Source organism: Lissotriton helveticus, chromosome 10, assembly GCF_964261635.1.
Source record: "Lissotriton helveticus chromosome 10, aLisHel1.1, whole genome shotgun sequence".
NCBI classification, from domain to species: domain Eukaryota; kingdom Metazoa; phylum Chordata; class Amphibia; order Caudata; family Salamandridae; genus Lissotriton; species Lissotriton helveticus.
In genome coordinates this window covers 841,466,180-841,479,133 of record NC_136071.1, presented here as the reverse complement: position 1 = coordinate 841,479,133, position 12,954 = coordinate 841,466,180, and the positions used below count along the sequence as shown (strand labels likewise).

General features: G+C 47.0%; 1 protein-coding gene across 1 annotated transcript in view; it reads left to right on the top strand.

Annotated features, from left to right (window-relative positions):
• GSDME (gasdermin E) overlaps nt 1–12,954 on the top strand; it is a 392,371-nt gene that overhangs the window by 312,960 nt on the left and 66,457 nt on the right. The window lies entirely within an intron of this gene.

Below are 12,954 nucleotides of genomic sequence, written 5' to 3'. Positions count from 1 at the left end.
GAGGTTTTCCCTGCAAATGTTATCAGAAAAGGGTTTGTAGGGCTGAAATCTCCATTTTCTCAGCTTTTAGGGAATGACAGTCTTTTGTCAGAGAACCAACATTTTTCACACAGTTTTGGCATTTTTCTGGGACATAGCCTATTTGTGCTATTTTTAGAGCTTTCAACCTCCTTCCAGTTAATGGTTGAAATGAGTTGGAAAGCAATAATGGATCCTGGAAAGTTATACATTTTCGAAAAGAAAACAAAATTCTGAATTCAGAAAGGGGTCATTTGTCTAAATCCATGAAGGTTTCTTTATAGAAAGTAACAGTTAAATATTGGAATAATTGAAAATTAGTTGAAAAAAACAGCCTTTTGTCTCTTCGTTTTCACCTGTAACTTCTTGTAATTTTGACAGTTCTTTGAAAGCAATATACCGTTACATTCATTTGACCTTCCTGGTTGTGGGGATATATTGGACTTGTAGTTTCACCAAGAACCCGACAAACCCAGAGCCAAAAACTGAGCAGCAACTTGCAATGGAATTTTATTATTTACCGGGTATAGAGCACTTATTCTTGGAAAATGTATACATGGAAAAATCGGTATGAAAGACACCTATGTATTTCTGACTTGGGTACAAATTATAGATTTTAGAAACAGTATATATTTGCACATTTTCAAAATTGGGAATACTCATACTAGCATGAGAATTATTGGCCATTTTTCAAAATGATTTTTTTTTACACAATGTCTTTCATTGGGAAGGGAGAAATGCATGAAAACTCAATAGGTAATAACAGTTGATTTACAAATCTGAATTACCCTAAGTCTCCCGATAAAAACGGTACCTCACTTGTGTGGGTCGGCCTTGTGCCTGCGACAGGAAACGGCGCAAAATGCAACGTGGTCACACCTCAATTTTGCAGTTAAAAATTGACCCTTTTATGGCAAAGTGCCTAGCTGTAGTTTTTTCACCCTAGCTCTGCCGGCACCTAAGGAAACGTAGGAAACCTATACATTTATGAAAACTAGACACCCAGGGGAATTCAGAATGGGGTGACTCGACTGCCTCCCAGTAGGTTCTGGTTCCCAGAATCCCTTGCAAACCTAAAAAATTGGGGGGAAAACTCATTTTCCTCACATTTCTGTGGTGGAAAGTTCTGGAATCTGCGTGGATCAACAAATTTCCACCCACCCAGCGTTCCCCCAGGTCTCCCGAGAAAAATGGTACCTCACTTGCCTGGGTCTGCCTAGTGCCTGCGTCAGGAAACAGCACAAAACGCAACGTGGTCGCAACTCAATTTCGCAGTCAAACCTGGCCCTTTTTTGGCAAAGTGCCTATCTTTCGTTTTTGAACCCTACCTCTGCCGGCACCTAGGGAAACCTAGCAAACCTATAAATTTTTTAAAACTAGATACCCAGGGGAATTCAGGATGGGGTGACTCGACTGCCTCCCACCAGGTTCTGTTACCCAGAATCCCTTGCAAAGCTAAAAAATTGACAAAAAATACGCATTTTCCTCACATTTCTGTGGTGGAAAGTACTAGAATCTGCGTGGATCAACAAATTTCCATCCACCCCGCGTTCCCCCAGGTCTCCCGAGAAAAATGGTACCGCACTTGCCTGGGTCTGCCTAGTTCCTGCGACAGGAAACGGCGCAAAACGCAACGTGGCCGCACGTCAATTTCGCAGTCAAAACTGGCCCTTTTTTGGTAAAGTGCCTACCTGTAGTTTTTAACCCTAGCTATGCCGGCACCTAGGGAAACCTATACATTTTTTAAAACTAGACACCCAGGGGAATTCAGGATGGGGTGACTCGACTGCCTCCCACCAGGTTCTGGTTCCCAGAATCCCTTGCAAACCTAAACAATTGGGAAAAAAACGCATTTTCCTCACATTTCTGTGGTGGAAAGTTCTGGAATCTGCGTGGATCAACAAATTTCCACCCACCCAGCGTTCCCCCAGGTCCCCTGAGAAAAATGGTACCTCACTTGCCTGGGTCTGCCTAGTGCCTGCGTCAGGAAACAGCGCAAAACGCAACATGGTCGCACCTCAATTTCGCAGTCAAAACTGGTCCTTTTTTGGCAAAGTGCCTATCTTTCGTTTTTGAACCCTAGCTCTGCCGGCACCTAGGGAAACCTAGCAAACCTATACATTTTTGAAAACTAGATACCCAGGTGAATTCAGGATGGGGTGACTCGACTGCCTCCCACCAGGTTCTGTTACCCAGAATCCCTTGCAAAGCTAAAAAATTGACAAAAAAAACGCATTTTCCTCACATTTCTGTGGTGGAAAGTTCTAGAATCTGCGTGGATCAACAAATTTCCACCCACCCCGCGTTCCCCCAGGTCTCCCAAGAAAAATGGTACCTCACTTGCCTGGGTCTGCCTAGTTCCTGCGACAGGAAACGGCGCAAAACGCAACGTGGTCGCACCTCAATTTCGCAGTCAAAACTGGCCCTTTTTTGGCAAAGTGCCTACCTGTAGTTTTTGAACCCTAGCCCTGCCGGCACCTAGGGAAACCTAGCAAACCTATACATTTTTGAAAACTAGACACCAAGGGGAATTCATGATGGGGTGATTCAACTGCCTCCCACCAGGTTCTGTTACCCAGAATCCCTTGCAAAGCTAAAATAATCGACAAAAAAACGCATTTTCCTCACATTTCTGTGGTGGAAAGTTCTGAAATCTGCATGGATCAACAAATTTCCACCCACCCAGCGTTCCCCCAGGTCTCCCGGGAAAAATGGTTCCTCACTTGCCTGGGTCTGCCTAGTGCCTGCGACAGGAAACAGCGCAAAACGCAACGTGGTCGCACCTCAATTTCGCAGTCAAAACTGGCCCTTTTTTGGCAAAGTACCTACCTTTCGTTTTTTAACCCTAGCTCTGCCGGCACCTAGGCAAACCTAGCAAACCTATACATTTATGAAAACTAGACACCCAGGGGAATTCATGATGGGGTGACTCGACTGCCTCCCACCAGGTTCTGTTACCCAGAATCCCTTGCAAAGCTAAAATATTGACCAAAAAAACGCATTTTCTGCACATTTCTGTGGTGGAAAGTTCTGGAATCTGCGTGGATCAACACATTTCCACCCACCCCACGTTCCCCCAGATCTCCCGAAAAAAATGGTCCCTCACTTGCCTGGGTCTGCCTAGTGCCTGCGACAGGAAACAGTGCAAAACGTAACGTGGTTGCACCTCAATTTTGCAGTGAAATCTGGCCTTTTTTTGGCAAAGTGCCTACCTTTCGTTTTTGAACCCTAGCTCTGCCGGCACCTAGGGAAACCTATACATTTTTTAAAACTAGATACCCAGGGGAATTCAGGATGGGGTGACTCGACTGCCTCCCACCAGGTCCTGTTACCCAGAATCCCTTGCAAAAGCTAAACAATTGACAAAAAAACGCATTTTCTTCACATTTCTGTGGTGGAAAGTTCTGGAATCTGCGTGGATCAACAAATTTCCACCCACCCAGCGTTCCCCCAGGTCTCCCGATAAAAATGGTACCTCACTTGCGTAGGTAGGCATAGTGGCTGCAACAGGAAAAGGCCCAAATCGTATGGTGGAGACTTAGAAATAACCTATAGCAAAACTAGCTTATTTTTTGGTGTGGGGCACCTGAGTTTTTGGCCCGGGGCTCGGCGGCCATCTTTGGAAACTACCAAACTCAAACAGTTCTCAAAACACCCGGGAGAGTCCAGGGAGGTATGGCATGCGTGGGTCCCCCATCGTATTCCTACCCAGAATTCCCTGCAAACCTTAAAATTAGGTAAAAAAACACTTTCCATACATTTTTGAGTGGGATCTCCGTGCCGGCAAAAATTTCCTATCACCCAGCGTTCCCCTTGTTCTCCCGAGCAAAATGATACCTCACTTGTGTGGGTGGGCCAAAGCAGAACAGGCCAAAATTGTATTTTTAAGAAATTGGAGCGTTCGGGATTGACAAATTAAGCACAGAGAATTCTACAGTTTTGGGGTCATCCTAGTCACAGGCCTTTGGCCCACCCACACAAGTGAGGTATCATTTTACTCGGGAGAACAAGGGGAATGCTGGGTGGTGGAACTCAGGTGCCCCCCACCTAAAAATAAGGTAGTTTTGCTAAAGGTAATTTTTAAGTCTCCACCGTACGATTTGGGCCTTTTCCTGTTGCAGCCACTATGCCTACCCACGCAATGAGTTACCATTTTTATTGGGAGACCTGGGGTAAGGCTGGGTGGGTGGAAATTTGTGTGAGCCCAGTGATGCCACGCTTTCCCACACAAAAAAGTGTGAAAAAGTGGATTTTTTCAGCTAAAATCGAGGTTTGCAAGGGATTCTGGGTAAAGCAACGTTGGAGGATCCACGCAAGCCATACCTCCTTGGAAGCCCCCGGGTGTATACTTTTCAGAAATGTGTGGGTTTGGTAGGTTTCCCTAGATGGCCGTCTAGCACAAGGCCAAACACCCAGGTAACCCCTCTTGCAAAAGCTGGTGGTTTTGACATAGGCAAAACCACCAGCTTTTGCAAGAGGGGTTACCTGGGTTTTTGGCCCCGTGCTAGACTGCCATCTAGGGAAACCTACCAAACCCACACATTTCTGAAAAGTAGAACTGCACTGACCCCTCTGAAGTTTGAACTCCACTGACCCCTCTGAAGTTTCTTGCAAACAAGCTCGTTTGGAAAACCTTTGCGGTTAGAGCGGATTGTGCCACATGCAAAAGTGTCCACTTTAAACAATTCCTTAAACAATTACACAGCAGTGTAGAAGTTATCAAGGTACAAATGGTGGCCTCTGTTGAACAGTCTTCCAGCAAGATCCCACACAATTTTCTCTGACACTCCAAAAGTGGACGGACAACCAGGGGGGTCAATAGTGGAATCTCTACCAGTGTACACACGAAAATTAAAAACATACCCTGTCTTGCTCTCAGACAACATATACAGTTTAATTCCATAGCGTGCCCTCTTGCTAGGGATGTACTGAACAAAACCAAAGACTCATCAATAGAAATTTCTTTCCCAGGAATGTAAATCTCTGAAAATCGATCAACAAAGTGATCAAGAACAGGCCAAATCTTAAAAATACGGTCACAGTCAGGGTGACTACGTGGCAACGCCTCAGAATTATCCACAAAATGCAACATGCGTTGCAAAAGTAAATACCGATCACGAGTCATAACAGCTGGAAATATGGCTGTTGCCATCAAGGGACTGGTAGACCAATATGAAGCCAGGTTCGGCTTCTTTAGCAAACCCATCAATAAAGTCAATCCCAAAAACTTCTTCAGCTCTTCCAGATTTGTGGGAGTCCACCGGGTAGCTCTAGAGTGGGGCCTAAGTTTGTCACTGTTGACCCTCAAAAACTGTTCAGCATACAAATTAGTCTGCTCTACAATCTCACCCAAAAACACATCATCCATAAATAACTGAAAATGCTGTATAGGCAAAAAGTTTTCTCAATCCACTCTACACCCTGCATCACCGCTAAAGGCAGACTACACCGGCTGCACCATGTTAGGATCAACCCAGAGTCCAACACTTCCAGTAGGAAGACTAGCAGCCACAGGCTGCAATCCAGCTGCCTCTTGCACCATCGGCACAGCAGTGTCCTCCTCTAACACAGGCCCTTCATCTGCACTGAGAGTACCTTCATCATCCGATGATTCCATGTGGAGAGAAAACTCACTGCCAGAATCTTCCCCTCCCTCCTCTTCCTCAGACGCACTGTCAGTGTCATAATCCGGCTCAGAGGAAGACTCAAGAAGCATACCAACCACCTGCTGAGCAGTCATTCTACGTCTAGCCATAATGATTACTAATAAAAGTAAATTGTCATACAAGTCAACAACAACAATCACTATGTAAAATAAAAAATGATCAAAATTCACCTTTATCAAAAATACCTATACACTGCAAAACAAAACCACTCACTTGCCTGAAGCAGCTAAACTCAACACCACGTACTCTGCACAGACACAGTATGGATCAACAAAATCCCACTAAAAAAGAAAGAGAAAACAGAAATACACATAAGACAATGCAAAACACATCACAAAGAATTTCATGCTCAAAACAGTAACTAAATGCCACTGACACCGCTTGCAAAAAAAAATTACATACATCACAATTTAACTCATTTAGAGTACATACAAGAAAAATAATTTTTCTTACCTAAAAAATGCAACTACACAAAACTGCAGAACAACCACTGTCAAAACCGCAAACAGGAAGCAAAAGCTTTACACTAGATTTAAAAAGAAGAAAAAAAAAATTAGATTCACATATTTAAAAAAAAGCACAAGTGCACCTGCCAAGCTAAGGGGTAGGTGGGCCTAACAGTATAAAATCAAAAGGGGAGCAACCCTTGCCCATGAGGCCACCACCCACCAAAACAAAATTTTTAAAAACACTGGTGTCCAGTGGCTTCTGCCCCCCCTAGGGGACAGATGGGACTAAACACATTCTGCTACTCTACCACTCAAAGAGGCAGTAAAGGCCACAATCATCCTCCCATTAAGGGGGAACGACCCATGTCCAAGGGGCGGATCCCTAGCATAAAAATAAACCCTGGTGCCCTAGTGACCCATAAAAAACCCAGCAAAACTGCCCTTCAAGACAACACCAAAAGGGGGATAATGGACGGAGCCCTTGAGCAAATCTAACACTCACCCCCTGTCAACTGATCTTGGTTTAATCCATCATCATTATGTAGCTCAATTCACCAACCCAGGTTAGACATGGCCAAATGCAAATCAGACTGATCCCTTGCACTTTGATTGCCCTAAGTTGGCAGAGGTGGGTCCCTTGCTCACTTTGCCACTGGACTCAAGCTAACCTGGCTGATAACGGCTGATTAGCCAGTAACGAGTCCCATTATGGATGATTCCAGGCCAGGTAAGATATGGCTTGGCAGTTCGGGCTGGACTGCTCCCATGAAGCATAGGGTCAGAATAATTTGCATATGGCCATGTCTGAACTGGGGTGCTGGAGTGAGCAACACCAGCTAAAACCTAACATCATGGGCAAAATATATGCACCAAAAAAGGGGAGTGACCCTTACCCAAGGGGCCACTCCCCACTAGATTTACTCAATTGGCACAGTCTGCCACATACATTCTAAAAAATTAAAATCTGCCCCCTAGGGGGGCAAACAAAGCAAAAAGGATGGCCCCCAAAAAGGAAGCGGCCCTTACCTAAGGGGTCACTACCCAAAACAAAAAAACAAAAAATGTGGATGTCCTAAAATGGCCCCCAAGGGGAGTGACCCTTGCCCAAGGGGCCACTCCCCAGCATATCCTAAAAATTTAAATAAATATGACCCCCCCAGGGGGGCAGACAAGGCCTTCATAATTGCCCCCAAAAGGGGAGCGACCCTTGTCCAAGGGGTCGCTCCCCAAAACAAACAAAAAATAAGAGGCCTCGCAAAATGGCCCCCAAATGAGTGACCCTTGCCCAAGGGGCCACTCCCCTACGCATTGCCAAAATTGAACTTTACATTAGGTTAAATAATAATCTTCCCCCCCAGGGGGGCAGACAAAGCCAAATTTAGTGCCCCCAAAGGGGGGAGCGACCCTTTCCCAAGGGGCCGCTCCCCCACCAAACAATCATTGGCAAATCGATAAAAAAAAAATTCCCTGGTGTCTAGTGGGCATTCCTGCTGCACGATCGCACGATCGTGCAGCAGGAATGCAGAAAGAGACATCGAGGGAAAGGAAAACCCTTTCCTTTCCCCCAATGCCTCTTTCGTTTCAATCCCCCCCTCCCCAGCCCCAACACTCACCGCTTTCTCCTCCGACGCGCAGGAAGCAAATGGCTTCCCTGCGCGTCGGAGGAGAAAGGGAACCTCCAATGACGTCAGCGCCCCTCGCGCGCTGACGTCATTGATAACGCGGACGGGGGGGGAGGCAGGGGAAGGTCTTCCCCTTCCTCCCCCGTACAAACAAAATAGATCGGGCACCCACGGGGGGAGCACCCGAGCACTGTATGCCATGACGAGCTCAACTCGTCATGAGCATACAAGGGGTTAAAACACCGAAAACATTGCTACGAAACAGTAGCCAATCCTGAGCAAATAATGAAATATGGAGGTAACCTCAACAACTCCTAGACCAGTAGTTCCCAGACTGTGGATGGGTCGCAAAAATCCAATCAATAAATAAAGATGTCATTACATACTCTATTTCTCTTGCCACTTCTGCTGCCTTTTGACAATGATCAAATGTCAGGCTATGTCTTCTGACAAACGGCTGCTTTTTTAGCATCGCAATTTGTGTTGACAAACTTCTCTCACAGTCAGAGAAAAAAAATAAAGTTAATTCTGAGGTAATCTTTTTTGTAACTCACAACAAACTATGTACCTGTAAAAGAACTGTACACATCCAGCAGTTAGGAAAGCAAAACCTGAAGCATATTTTTGTGTAATTCTGAAATGCACTGGAAACAAAGATTTTAGTAGGATCAAAACAAATCAAGACACTTTAATTGGTGGTGCTCTAATTAGAAATATTTACTGATACCTGATTTTCACACATTGTCATTTGTGTGCAAAATAGTTTTATCAGTCAGTCAAAACCACTTTATTTGGTAAATAAAAACCATAAAAGTACACTACGTACAACTTATACCAGAACAATAAAAGATATCATCATAGATAATCTTAGGCACCATAAAACATTTCATCACCGAATCCATAAAAAGTCGTTAAAACGAGCTTCATCTAATAGCTTTAAAAGGGGAGATCTAAACAGGAGTTACTCAGGGAAATCTTAGTGGGCAAAATAATAATCTTCATTATTAGCCGAAGTTTTCTTCATACATGTTATACAGCAAAACTCCTCATTAAAACAAAATTGGGGGGCGCTAAAGGGCGCACGGCAAGATGGCCGCACTCTAGTGAGGCTCTGCCTGGCTGAGCTTCCATCCGACTATTATCTGCCTGTTAAACCCGACATCCAAAGGCACTGAAGTTAGTGCACTGTGCGCGAAGATCTTCTGCTTTCACTAGTGTGCTTTTTGGATCGCCTATGACAGCTGCGACCACCGAAATCCATGTGGAATCCTCTCCTACAGAGCGCCCACAAAATGGCGGCGCCCGAGGGGGCCTTGAGATCGGCTGACTCGGCTTTGCGGCTGCACCCTTCAAAATACGGCGGGGGCTTTCCTGCTTCCTGCGGCTCCATCGGTGCTGGTCGCTGACCAGCGGAGATCATTGCTCCTGGTGGGGGTGCTGTGCGAGGCCCCTGGAGTCGGGAGGAGCTCGGCGGCAGCCGGCAATGTGAAGGCCTCGCTCTATCGCGCGCTCCTGTGCGTGCGGCAGCGGCGAGGGACGGAGAACCCGGTGTCCTGGGCACTGGTGGCGGTGAGTGGGGTGCGGCCTGATTCGGGCCGGTTTCTGCGGAGGCGGGTGCAGGTCTGGTGAGGGTCGCGGCGAGTGTGCGGTCGCTGGGGTACGTGGGAGGCCTCGGGCCGCTCTGCCTGGGCCCGCTGCATGCTGCCATAAATCTACACGCTTCTGCGGCTGATATCGAGCCCGGAGTGGCTACACCAGTGTGACCTACATCCTGATTTGGCCGATAACATGCGGGCCTGCCCTGTCCATCGCCTGAGGCCCTGACGCCACATAAGTGCCTCAATGCGGTACATTTACCTGCTTCCACCTCTAATTACAACGTGCTGAACCTTGCAGTGGGATCGGATTGTGAGTGTCGCCGTCTTCCTCCCTACCTGGGTCAGTCTTTCCTTTCTATGAGCTGTCTGGTGAGTGCTTGGTGTCTCCTGGTGGCCCGACTGACTGTTCCTACTTTCTAAGGACTACGCCCATACTATCTCTCCATCTCCCAGGCAACACAGTACACATAGAAGTGCCACACAGTTGTAATACGTCCTGACACTACTGTACCCCGCTTACTGTGCCCGGCGGTGAGTTCTAATTGGCCTGGCCTGGGAACAACTGCCGATTCATACCAGGTTCCGTATAAGGGGCGCTCTCTGAATCTTCACTCCTTAACGATAGTGTGACTCATTTGCGGGCAGAATGGGGAGGACTGATAAATCCCAACCTCACCTCACGTTCGAGGTACGTAAGTCATCCAAGACCCCACAGAAGGTTGCCTCGGACTCCGAGGTAGACGCTCAGAATGGGGGCCCTTCCACAATAGAGACAACACTGCTGGCCATGTAGCGCAGCCTCCAATCCATAGAGGGTACTATGGCGGTGGTTCATCAACGCCTCGAGCACATGTCGTCACAACTTGAAAAGCAAAACACCCGCATGGGTGAGGTCGAGCAACGAGTGTCTGCAGCTGAGGATGGCCTGAGCGAGGTCACAGGGAAACACTCAATATGGAAAAGGTTCTCTCCCTCAACCAGACCAAGAATGAGGATTTGGAAGCCCGCTCCCACCGAAATAACATTCAAATTACGGGGCTGCCAGAATCTACGAATGTGGGCAAAATGGAGACCTTTGTTGAGTACTTGATTAAGGATATTTTTGGTACTGAATTGCTCTCCACCTTGTTCATTATTGAGCGTGCCCACCGCTCCCTTGCAGCTCGACCTATCCCGGGCTCTACAACTCGCCCTGTAATTGCACGTGTGTTTTTATTACAGGGACCTCAATGCCATCTTGCGCATGGCTAGAGATAAGGGCACTATTGGAGCCACGGCCTGTGGAGGGAGTTACGGTGGGGCAGGGAGGCGGGGAGGGGCAGGGTGGAGGGTGCTAAAAACCGGCATATGGATAATTGCAGGTAAGTACACAATTTAATTAATAAAATGAAATTCGTAGCGCGCACAGCATAGCGTTTTGCGATGCAGTGTGCGCTACAAAATTCGTTTTATTAATTAAATTGTGTACTTACCTGCAATCATCCATATGCCGGTTTTTAGCACCCTCCCCGCCTCCCTGCCCCACTGTAACTCCCTCCACGGGCCGCGGCTGCACTATTGAATATCAGGGCAACACACTCTCTTTCTTCCCTGATTTTACTGTTACTGTAACTGTTCAGGCTCTATAAAAGTTCTTACAATCTGAAGGTGTCCCATACGCCATGTTATACCTCGCCCACATGAAGATAGGCCCTGATGGGGACTCAAAGATTTTCAGCAAACCCAAGGCAGCGTTGGAACATGCCAAACTTTTTAAGAAAAGGCAACGCAAATCCCAGACACCATCTGAAACTGCAGAACAGTAGGAATGCGGGGAACACATTGATATTGTATCCTGCCATGTAGCCCCTCTGGGCAGTACTATCTTTCAATTGTTAAATGTTATGATTTATATGCATTCCATGATTATCTACCATGCACAGGTGGACATTGTAAAGTTCTTTTTATCAATGTATGGCTTCATTGCCATGTGGTTTTATGCAGTATTCTTAACCTGGCACAGATGCTAGTTATGCTCAGCCACCTCCTCCTAGTTAGGAGTCTAGTAGCACTCTGACGACCCCCAATGGGAATACCCCACAAGCAATTTACTCTGTTTTTCCTTAGTTGGGGTTGGGACGGGGAGAGTTGGGATGGCTTTGGCGTGTTGGGGACGCTGAAGTGGGAGGGGGGGCAGGGTGGTGGATGGTGTGGGGACGGGGGACCGGCACTTTCAGTTTCTTGGTTTTGGTGTATTCATCTTTTTGTTTGCATGAGCAGACACATGTTTTTTTATTTATTCAATTGACAGGCTTATTATGAAGCCATCGACTCAATGAGTGGTAAAGTGCGATTGTTAACCTGGAATGTCCGAGACCTAAATACCCCCAAAAAGATCCGATTTGTGCTTGCTTACTTAGACAGAATGGACGTCTAGATAGCCTATTTACAGGAAACCCATCTCATGAAACTGTCCTAAAAAAATGTTGGGAGTCGGTCGGCGTGGGTGCGAGTGATGTCCTCGTATTCTAGTTATGCAAGAGCGGTAATAATTCTGGTCAAACGTGGGGTCCCATTTTTCGTAATTTGAACAGAAACAGATGACTCAGGCCGGATTGCGCTTGTGCATGGACAGTTGGGCGGAGCGAGTATGCGGATAGTGAATGTGTACGGTCCGAATATTGATGACCCGGAGGTGGAGATACTCTGGGGTGGTCATTTTAATGTCTGTCTGGAAGTCGCTGTTGACCATATGGGTAGTGAAACGTTGCGGCCTAAGCATGCCTCTCAGATGTTGATGGGGCTGATGGATGCTGGCCTCTTGAAGTATTTGTGGCAATTGCACCACCCCAGTGCGTGCGAGAGCATGTTTGTTTCCTCTGTATATGGTACCTGGTCCCGCCTGGATTTCTGGCTGGCCACTGAGGCTGTGTGCATCTGGGCGGTTGAAGTCCGCCATATGGCTCGGATGCTTTCAGACCATTCCCCTGTGCTCTTGGAGCTGCAGGTTCCTGCATGCGAGCAGCCTCCGTTCAATTTTGGCGTCTGCAGCCATTCTCATTGTCTGACCCCCATCTTTAAACACATGATCGGGGAAGCTATTCACAATTTTTCAAGGAAAACAATGGCTTGGTTGACAGCGCAGGCGTCCTCTGAGAAGCGTTAAAGGTGACTATTAGGGGTGTGCGCATGGGGGCGCCAGCAGGCGTCTTGAGGGACTTGAGGCATAGGGTTAATAAATTAGCTGCAGAAATTTCCACTTTAGAACGATCCTACGAGTCGGACCCCTCCCCATCGACACTCTCGACGATCCAGGTGCTGGTCACTGAGCACAACAACATGGTTGATCAAGAGATAGCCCTTAGGTCTCGACGCAGTAAGGCTCAAAATTACGGCAAGGGGGGTTGACCTGGTCGCTCCCTAGCTCAGAAACTGGCTGCTCCACGTAGCCAGGAATACAATACAGACATTTTTGACGAGGCGGGGGAGGCACACCAGAATGCAGCTAAAATTAGTGGGACCATACTTGACTTCTATGCCGAATTGTATGAAAACAGGACCGTGGTACAGCAGGACAATATACACGCATATTTAGACGACGTTGCCCTTGGGTGGCTGTCTC